Genomic DNA, 10,885 nt, shown 5'->3' on the forward strand with positions numbered 1-10,885 from the left:
ACAATGACGCAGGTCTCCTTCGTGGTCGACAGCATCGGAGTCTTCAATTAGAGATTATTTGCCAACCCTAACTAGCTCTCCTCCGGCAAGAGTATCGCCAGTGGACGATATTACAACCTTCAAAGAAGTGTTGGTTAGAGGGGCCCAGAAACTTAATATAGACATTCCAGAACCGACAACTTCATCGTCGGTAATTTTTGAGACCCTACATCATCGTACATCGTCCAGACAGTTGTTGCCACTGGTGCCTGGTCTTCTACAACCGGCTATGGACACATTTTTGACTTCTGCTAACCTATGTTGAGCTCCGGCTAGGATACTAAAAAAGTATAAAGCCCCAGACCAGGATCCTTTATTTCTCAGGGTTGATCCACCACCAGACTCTGTTATTTTAGGTGCTTCTCATAAGACCCATTAGGTGGCATCATCCTCAACGGTCCCTCCAGATAAGGAGAGCAAACATCTGGATTCCTTGGGCACAAAAATGTGTGGCACTGTTGGGGAGATACGACCGTTCTTTCTGGGACTCTCTGAACAGGTTTGTAGAGAAATTGCCTAGGGAAGATAGGCAAGATTCCAAGAGAACCTTCAGGTGAGGAGTTTGGTGTCCAACCAGATTATCAGTGCTACTGCAGATGGTGTGGACTTCGCGGCTCATGGCTACGCACATGGCATTTGTGCAAGGAGGTCCTCGTGACTACGCCTTACAGGGTTGAAACAGGAAGTACAACACTGCATCCTGAACCTGCCTTTTAATGGGAACTCCTTATTTGGGTTGCATACTGATGATGAGGTGGCAAAGATGAAATCAGAGGTGGACACGATGAAAGCAGTGGAACTAGATAGGAGCAAAGACTCTAGAAGAAGATACAGGCCGTATGATAAATGCCCTTATCAACAGAGGGTTCAAACAGCTCATTGGTCCCAAAGACCCCAGCAGAAGCAAGGGCGACCATTTTTTCAGTCCCGCAAAATGACAAGAGATCGTGGACCAAGCAGACCACATCAGTCTACCCCCAAGGCATCAGGCAAGCAATGAGAATTTGCTTCCCCTAATGCCGTCCACCACTCCAGTGGGGGGGGGAAGTAATACGAATTACATTCACAGCACGCCATAACAAACGACAAATGGGTGCTGAACATTGTCGCAAAACAATATTCTGTTTGTGTCAAATCTCCGCCCCCCCCCGGTGCTCCCAACATGGACAAAGTCTACTCACCAGTCATTACTACGAAAGGAGATTCACATCCTGTTGCAAAAAAGAGCGATAGAGAAGGTTCCATCTTCTCAAAGAGGAAGAGAAGTGTACTCCCGATATTTCCTAGTGAAAAAGAAAGGACAAGAAGGGGTTTTCAGACCCATTTTAGATCTGAGACATCTGAACAAATACATTCGAAAAGTTCAGAATGCTGGCCCTTCACCAGATTTTCCCTCAGCTACATTGAGGGGACTGGATGTGGTCCATGCACCGAATATTTCTTCGCTTCATAGTGGCATCACAACACTACCAGTTCAAGGTGCTACCCTTCGGGCTAAAATCATTCTCCAAATGTGTAGAAACAATAGTGGCGCACTTGAGAAAAAGGAATAACTTTATCCATACCTAGACGATTGGTAGCTAAAAGCCATCACTACAGAGCAGACCGTGAGTCATCTCAACATAGTTCTGAACACCTTCAGTTCTCTGGGTCTGCAAGTCAATTTCCAAAAGTCCAACCTCACCCCAACTCAGACACTCCATTACCTGGGGGCAATGCTAGACACCAATCTAGAAAGAGTGTATCCTTCGGAGGAGCGACTATCATCAATAGCACAGAAGTGCCACACACTTTTCCACACTCTGAGGACTACGGTTCATCAAATAGCATCTCTGCTGGGCTCCATGGCCTCCTGCATTTTCATTGTCCCGAACGTCAGATTGCACATAAGACCTCTTCAAGAGAACCTGCAGGATCCGTGGAGTCAACTCACAGCCAAATGGGAAGACAGAATAACCCTTTCAACAGCGGCACAAGCATCATTACAGTGGTGGACTCGCTGTCAACACCTGTTGGTGGGGGTTCCTTTTCACCAGAGCACTCCTTCCCAGATACTTGTAACGGATGCATCACTACAAGGTTGGGGAGCTCACATGGGTCCCCTCCAAACACAGGGCCTATGGTCCAACAAGGAACAGAGTTACCACATCAGTCTGCTGGAACTGAGGGCGATCCGTCTGGATCTCAAGTCTTTTGCTCCATCCCTCAAAGGAAAGTCCATTCTAGTCCAAACAAACTATACAATCTCGATGTATTATCTGAACGGACAGGGGAGGACAAGATCTCAATCTCTGTCTCGAGAGTCTCATACCATCTGGTACTCGCTAATAGCAAGGAGGATGTCAGTCACAGTGGTCCACCTTCCGGGGGAACAAAACTCAAAAGCAGATTTCCTAAGTCGAAGTCTACTAGACTCCCACGACTGGGTGCTTCACGACAACGTCATAGCAGACATTTTCCAACGGTAGAGTCATCCTCAAATAGACCTGTTTGTAGACAACAGCAACAAAAAATGCCCAGACTTCGCATCCAGGTTCTACCGACCAGGGATGAAGGGGAATACCCTGTTGATAGACTGGCCAGGGATATTTCTCTACTCTTTTCCACCGATCCCCCTGATACATTCAGTGATCAACAAGTTTTAAAGGCCTAAAACAAGGATGATACTCATAGCCCCAGAATGGCCTCGGCAATGCTGGTACACAGATCTCCTCCAGTTGTCAGAACAACCTCACAAGAGGCTGCCGTGCAGACAGGATCTTCTCCAAAGATTAGGGGGGAAAATTCTACATCCCAACCTTCCCTCGCTGAGCTTGACAGCATGGCTCCTGAATTCCTGCAATATGGACATCTAGGACTCTCACAGGAATGCATGGATATTTTAACTCCTTGGGTGCCCAAGACGAGCTGATCTTGCCCTTGGCGAGACCAGCTAGTCCTGCTATGGGCCCCCGGGGGGATCGCTAGCCCTCCCCCAGATGTCTGATTACCCCCCTCCCCTGGGCAGAGATGGAAGGGTAATCGCTTCCCCTTCCATCCCCGCCCCCTGACCCCACTGTGGAATCTAATGACGTCAGCGCTCTTTCGCGCGTTGACCTCATCAGAGGCCTTCCCCCCCGGCGCCCGATCGAAGGAGAAATGCAAAAGCATTTCTCCTCCGATCACGTGGAGGGGGCAGAAAGGCATGAAAGGAGAGGAAAGGCCTTTCCTCTCCTTTCGTGTCTCTCTGAGCCTTTCTGCTGCCCGATCGCAATGCGATCGGGCAGCAGAAATGCCCACTAGACACCAGGTATTTTATTTTTCTTAATTCAAATAAGGGGAGCGGCCCCTTGGGCAAAGGCCGCTCCTCGGGGGGCAAATTATTTCTAGGCCATTTCTGCCCCCCCTGGGGGTAGTTCGGCCTTGCGATCTGCCCCCAGGGGGGGCAGAAAGCCACTAGACATCAGGGATAATTTTTTTTTATTTTTTTTTATGTTTGAGGAGCCAAATTATTTTTAGGCAAGGGGGGGCAGAAACCACAAGACACCAGGGATTTTTTTTTGTATATTAACGCATAAGGGGAGCGGCCCCTTTGGCAAGGGCCATTCCCTGGGGGGGAGGGGGGGGCAAATTATTTTTAGGCCTTTTCTGCCCCCCCCCGGGGGCAGATCGGCTTAATATGATTAGGCAGATCTGCCCTCGGGGGGGAGAAACCTCTAGACACCAGGGATATATATATATTTTTATTTACTTTATGTTTTTATGTATGGGGAGCGATCCCTTAGAGAAGGTTCGCTCTCCTGGGGGGCAAATTGTATTTAGGCCATTTCTGCACCCCTTAGGGGCAGATTGGCCTATTTTCGTCAGGTCAATCTGTCCATGGATTGGTGTGTGTGTATGTGTGTGTTTTGCTGGGGGGGGGCACCCCCTTGGGGTAAGGGTCGCTCCCCATGGGGGCACATTACTGTTGGCCAAAACTGCCCCACTTGGGAGCAGATTGGCCTATTTTTGGAAGGCCCAGAAAGCCCACCAGCGACCAGGGAAGATTTTTTTTTCCAAAATAAGAGGTTGGGGGTATGGCCATACCCCCACCCCAAATAAATGGGGCCAAAGTTGTTCTGCCCACCAGTGGGTAGATTTTGCAATTACCCCCGATCCACACCCCAGGTGGACAGAAAGTCTACTAGATGCCAGGGAATAAAAAAAATAAAAGAAAATAGTGGTGTGGTGGCTACCAACCAGTATGGGCCTGGTTATGCCCCCACCAGAACTGAAGGGGCTAACAGTCATTCAGCTCTCCCCCGCACACTGAAACATCTTATCCCATAGCAAGCGAGAGGACATTTGATTGGTAACTCTCAAAATCATCCCACTTGGAATGGTGAGGGCTGCACTTTTTTTTTTTTTTTACTTTGGGACGCTGCCATGTAGAAAATTCCACAAGACCTAGACACATCTGAAAACTAAACATCTAGTTGATTCCAAGGTGGTGTGCTTCACATGCATCCCACACCATTTCCTTACCCACAATGCCCTGCAAACCTGCAACTTTGCTGGAAAGCACACATTTTTCCCACATTTTTGTGATGGAACCTTCCGGAATCTGCAGGAATCCACAAAATTCCTTCCACCCAGCATTGTCTCATCTATACCAATAGAATTTCTGCTGCACTTGTCAGCCTAAAATTTTCTTTTTTCAAACTGCCCTTTTGGACCCACCTTGGTTCCTCCTCAATTTTGACGTGTTTTTGGCTCTTCCCTGTCACAAACACTCGGCCCACCTACACAAGTGAGGTATCATTTTTACCGGGAGACTGAGGGGAACGTTGGGTGGTAGGACATTTGTCCCAGTGCAGTGATCCCACACAGAAATGTGGGAAAATGTGATTTTTTCAGATAAATTTGAGGTTTGCTGAGGATTCTGGGTAAGAAAACATTGGGGGATCCACGCAAGTCACACCTCCCTGGACTCCCTCGGGTGTCTAGTTCTCAGAAATGGTTGGGCTTGGTATGTTTCCCTAGATGGCTGCTGACCTGCAAAAACAGGTAGTTTTGTATTTGATAATTTTGATGTGTCCAGATAGTGTTTTGGGGCATTTCCTGTTGCGAGCACAAGGCCTACCCACACAAGTGAGGTACCATTTTTATCGGGAGACTTAGGGGAACGCTGGGTGTTTTTTTAGCCAAATTTTGAGGGTTGCAAAGAACTCTGGGTAACAGGACCTGGAGAGAGCCCTACAAGTCACCCCATCTTGGATTCCCCTAGGTCTCTAGTTTTCAGAAATGCACAGGTTTGGTAGTTTTCCATAGGTGCCGGGTGAGCTAGAGGCCAAAATCCACAGGTAGGCACTTTGCAAAAAACACCTCTGTTTTCTTTGAGAAAATGTGATGTGTCCACTTTGTGTTTTGGGGCATTTCCTGTCGCAGGCACTAGGCCTACCCACACAAGTGAGGTACCATTTTTATCGGGAGACTTGGGGGAATGCTGGGTGGAAGGAAATTTATGGCTCCTCTCAGATTCCAGAACTTTCTGTCACTGAAATGTGAGGCAAAAGTGTTTTTTTAGCCAAATTCTGAGGTTTGCAAAGGATTCTGGGTAACAGAACATGGTGAGAGCCCCACAAGTCACACTGTCTTGGATTCCCCTAGGTCTCTAGTTTTCAGAAATGCACAGGTTTGGTAGGTTTCCCTAGGTTCTGGCTGAGCTAGAGGCCACAATCCACAGGTAGGCACTTTGCAAAAAACACCTGTTTTCTTTGAGAAAATGTGATGTGTCCACTTTGTGTTTTGGGGCATTTCCTGTCGGGGGCACTAGGCCTACCCACACAAGTGAGGTACCATTTTTATCGGGAGACTTGGGGGAACATAGAATAGCAAAACAAGTGTTATTGCCCCTTGTCTTTCTCTACATTGTTTCCTTCCAAATATAAGACAGTGTATAAAAAAGACGTCTATTTGAGAAATGCCCTGTAATTCACATGCTAGTATGGGCACCCCAGAATTAAGAGATGTGCAAATAACCACTGCTCCTCAACACCTTATCTTGTGCCCAGTTTGGAAATACCAAGGTTTTCTTGATACCTATTTTTCACTTTTTATACATAGAGAAAAATTGCAGTTTTTTTCACCTCAATTTCAATATTTTCTTATTTCAGTTGTTATTTTCTGTAGGACACCCTTGTAGGATCTACATAAATTACCCATTGCTGAATTCAGAATTTTGTCTACTTTTCAGAAATGTTTAGGTTTCTGGGATCCAGCATTGGTTTCACACCCATTTCTGTCACTGACTGGAAGGAGGCTGAAAGCACAAACAATTGTAAAAATGGGGTATGTCCCAGTAAAATGCCAAAATTGTGTTGAAAAATTGGGTTTTCTGTTTCAAGTCTGCCTGTTCCTGAAAGCTGGTGATTTTAGCATTGCAAACCCTTTGTTGATGCCAATTTCAGGGAAAAAATCAGAAGCCTTCTGCAGACCTTTTTTCCCATTTTGTAAAAAAAAACGAAATTTTCACTGTATTTTGGCTAATGTCTTGGTCTCCTTCAGGGAAACCCACAAAGGCTGGGTACCTCTAGAATCCCTAGGATGTTGGAAAAAAAGGACGCAAATTTGGCTTGGGTAGCTTATGTGGACAAAACGTTATGAGGGCCTAAGCGTGCCCTGCCCCAAATAGCCAAAAAAAGGTCCTTGCACCTGAGGGGGAAAAGGCCTGGCAGCGAAGGGGTTAAAACAGTCTAAAAGACCATCGACATAACGCTCATATGCGTTCAAATGGAAGAGGTTTTACATGTGGTGCTGGCAGCATGATTAAAATCCTATTTTGTCTCAGGAAGAGGTTATCTTACCTTACCTACTACATCTTGCGAAGCCAGGGCTGCAGTGTTCTTCCATTAAGGTACATTAATCTGCCATTACAGCTTATCGTAAGTCACCCTCTCAAAAGTCTTTTTTTGCTATGCCAGTGGTTAAGGATTTTTTAGAGGGCTTGAAAAAAGTTTTTTCACCAATTCGGACACCCTCACCTCCATGGGAATTGAATATGGTCTTGTCTAGACTTATGGCCGCTCCTTTTGAGCCTATCCACAAAGCTTCTTCGCAACACCTGACGTGGAAGACAGCGTTTCTGGTAGCCATTACCTCGGCTAGAAGGGTCAGTGAGATTCAGGCTCTATTTTCCAGGGAACCCTTCACGGTTTTCCACGTTAACAGAGTAGTTCTAAGAACCCACCCATCGTTTTTGCCTAAGGTGGTGTCGGACTTCCACATTAACCAAACAATATCACTTCCAACATTTTTTCCTAAACCTGTTACTCCGGCGGAGAAAGTCTTGCACTTCCTGGACCTTACGAGAGTACTGAAATTTTACCTTGATAAGACTAAGTCAATCAGACAGTCTGAACGCTTATTTGTTAATTATGGACATATGAGAACAGGGAGAGCGGCCTCGAAACAGACTATTTCAAGATGGATAGTTTTGTGTATTGTGACTGCATATCAATTGGCTAACAAGCAATTGTCGGCTAAACCTAAAGCCCACTGCATGAGAGGGAAAGCAGCAACTGCAGCCCTTCTTAAGAATGTACCCGTCTCTGAAATTTGCAAAGCTGCCACATGGAGATCCGTACATACTTTTACCAGGCATTACTGTCTATATTTAGATGCCAAAACAGACACTCAAGTGGGTCAAGCTTCTTTAAGAAATTTATTTGCATAAAATAAGTACATTTTCTGCACTTCTATCACTCCGTCCGCAGGGGTGTGGGATGGGCTTGCTAATCTATTCAGTGTTTATGACTATTGAGGAGGATCCCCTGGAAGAGAAGGATACGTTACTTACCTGTAAATCCTAGTTCTCTTCCAGGGGTATCTTCATCAAAGTCATAAACAACCCACCCTCTTCGCCGGACGTAATTTTTTTAAAAGTGCAGCACTACTCATTTGTCTCTTGTATGTCTCCTTGTCACGGGGGAAAAAAGTACTGACCTAACTGTGAACCAACTGTCAACCTCACTCTCACCCGAGACATGGTGGGATACTGGAGATGCTCAGGGTCTTAAATACACAGTGCAGGTTTTTTGATTCTGCTGTGTTAACCTGCATGCAGCCTATTGGCTAATAATGCTCTTTTATTTTCAATGTAGTTTTTTCTGTTTTATTATAGATTTCTTATACTTTCTATGCCTTATACTTGGATTACAGAAAGTTTAGTATCTTTAACTGAAGGTTTTATTTAAAAAGTTTTTTTTTTTAAATCCAAAAAAGCATTTTTAGCCGGTTTTCTCAACATAGACTGCATTACTGTTTACACATGTATATATTATATTGGTATTGAAATTCCCTGCTAGAGTATTATTTTTCATGTGTTTCAGATATATATGCATGTGTATTTGTATGTGCTCCGGGGTCCCCGCACGTGGGCGGGAATATTCAGTGTTTATGACTTAGATGAAGATACCCCTGGAAGAGAACTAGGATTTACAGGTAACTTATCCATTTGGTTCAGTAGACTGGAAGCGCATGCAGAGGGCGCATGCGTATACCAATATTTATCGTTCTCTCTTGGGGGATCTCCATTGATATCTTTGTATAAAGAGCATGGAGCAACTGTCAGTACGTAGTATACTTCCTACCGAGGTCTAAATATAAAAATACCTTACTGGTCACCCAGGTGTCCCCTCATTTGTAGTTCCAGGAGGTATGATTGTAATAAAGCAATAACGGGGATCGCTAGGTCTATAATGGTCCTAGGACCCTAATCTACATGGATTTATTAAGTGTCAACATGTTTCAGCCCTTATGAAAGCCTATCAGGTCTTAGTCTTTCATCAGGATAAATACAGGATGTGTCCCCAGTTGGTGATCACACAACCAGCATGCAAACACTTCTGTGGTCCTGTATGCACAGTGGAAATACCTTAACTTGCCTGTTTCTAAAATGAAGCACATATGTGGTCCTAGAAAGGAAAGATAAATAACACACAAACATCCCCATGTGGGGAACAGACACATAAAACCTTAGAGTAAACAATGACATATTCTTAGCTTGCTAATACATGACAGTGCACAGGACTATAAAGTGGCCAATGGAGTAGCACACTAGCCGGATGTGCATTCATTGTGCAAGTGTGTGGAGGGAATTGGTAAGTCACGTCCATCCTCTTACTCATCATAGGTGGTAAACATAAAACACACTCTTCATGTGTTACATATGTTGCAAATGGTGTAAATTAGGCCGTTACTCCAAATCACAATACTGTGCCACACATATAGATGTCCATCCCCGCTTTTCTTGGTATATTGCAACCATTCTCACACGCTAAATATATGCTACTCCACTGCAACACATAGTGCAGACAATGTGCCCTGAATCTTTGTTTAAAACAAACATTGTACCGTGCTCCAAGGTGTTTCGCCAAGGTAATTACTCGTGCAGGTATATGAATACAATTATGCCCTTCATTTGCAAAGGGAAAGCTCACCTGTTTTTTTGGATCACCATGTTTCTCATGGAGGGGAGGGAGCGCGCCCCTGTAGTCACACACTGCAACACAACATAACACATACAAGTATTAAAAGCAGGGTGACTGGGGTCATACACAATCTCTGGAACTCCCAATGTTACATATTGCCCACAACATGGAACTTACTATGTCAAAGGGTTCGCGCCACCATCAGTATCTATCATATCTCTTCCGTCAGGCTCTCGCCGCCATTTGCAGTGAAGAGTATGACGCGTTTGTCCTTCTTTTAAGCAACAGAGTCTTAGAACGGGCCCGCCTTCTCAACAGTTGTGACCCCACATGACTCCAGTCAGCCAACGGGGTCTGCAGGTACCCGGGCCCTAGTGTACCCGACTCAGACTCAGCCAGAGTGAAGCATGCATGTCAGCAACTCCACCTACCATGCCTGACGTGGCATTGTCCAATTAGGCGTGGAATCCTGCTCCACCCAAAACGGCTGCCCAGGAGATACTAGAACTCATCAAGAGATGACATTCTCTGGTTGAGCGGAATACCTGTAAAGCATTGTCACTATAACTACTATGATGTTTCCTTAACTGGATACTCTTGGGCCAAACCAAAGTCAGAAACTACCTAGAGGGGAAATAATTTGTCATCACAGGTACACTACACCACTGTTGGTCATATTCTTAATTCTATGTGAGATTGCATTTAAAAATTAACGTAGTGTAAAAGTCTCCAAAGAGTGTCCAGTGGTTGTTCTCCAGTATTGTATCTTTCCTAGATTCACATGCTTGAATCATTCCCAGTCGTCTTAGGGGCGGGTCCCCCGGTAACTTAATAAAGCAGTATAAATATATATATATCACTATCATTGGCTATAATGGCAATGAAAAAGTCAGTTTAATCGCGTATCCATGTCCATTTTTAAAAAAAGGACCAAACGTGAACTATTACCAATCAGGCAACAGCACCCTCTAGAACAGTCCCAACAGAGGCTGAGTCCCTCAGATTTTCTACCGCACATCGTGTGAAGGGAGCCTCCCTGAGCTCTGCTCAGCAGCTTTTTTACTTCTTTTTGGATCATTTAAGATTAGTTTTCATGTTTCATTTCTCTAACCCTGGCACTAATATGGCAGAGTAGCGGAAAACAAGGTAAAGGACTACAAAAATGTGCCTAACCTTTTCCTCAAAAACTCTTGCATTCTGAGAGATGAGGCTATTATTGGGACTACAGAATCTTAAATCTGTCACTTATGATAAGGACAGTGAGGATTTCTTCACCTCACAGCAGAGGTCAAAGAGCCAGGTCGCGCCAAGGTCCCCAGAAGTCACGCAGAAAAGCCATTAAAAGACATACCATGAGTGTTCATAAGACACTTCTCAGAGAGAGAGAAAATTGAAAA

This window comes from Pleurodeles waltl, chromosome 12 (genome assembly GCF_031143425.1).
Source record: "Pleurodeles waltl isolate 20211129_DDA chromosome 12, aPleWal1.hap1.20221129, whole genome shotgun sequence".
Classification (NCBI taxonomy): Eukaryota; Metazoa; Chordata; class Amphibia; order Caudata; family Salamandridae; genus Pleurodeles; species Pleurodeles waltl.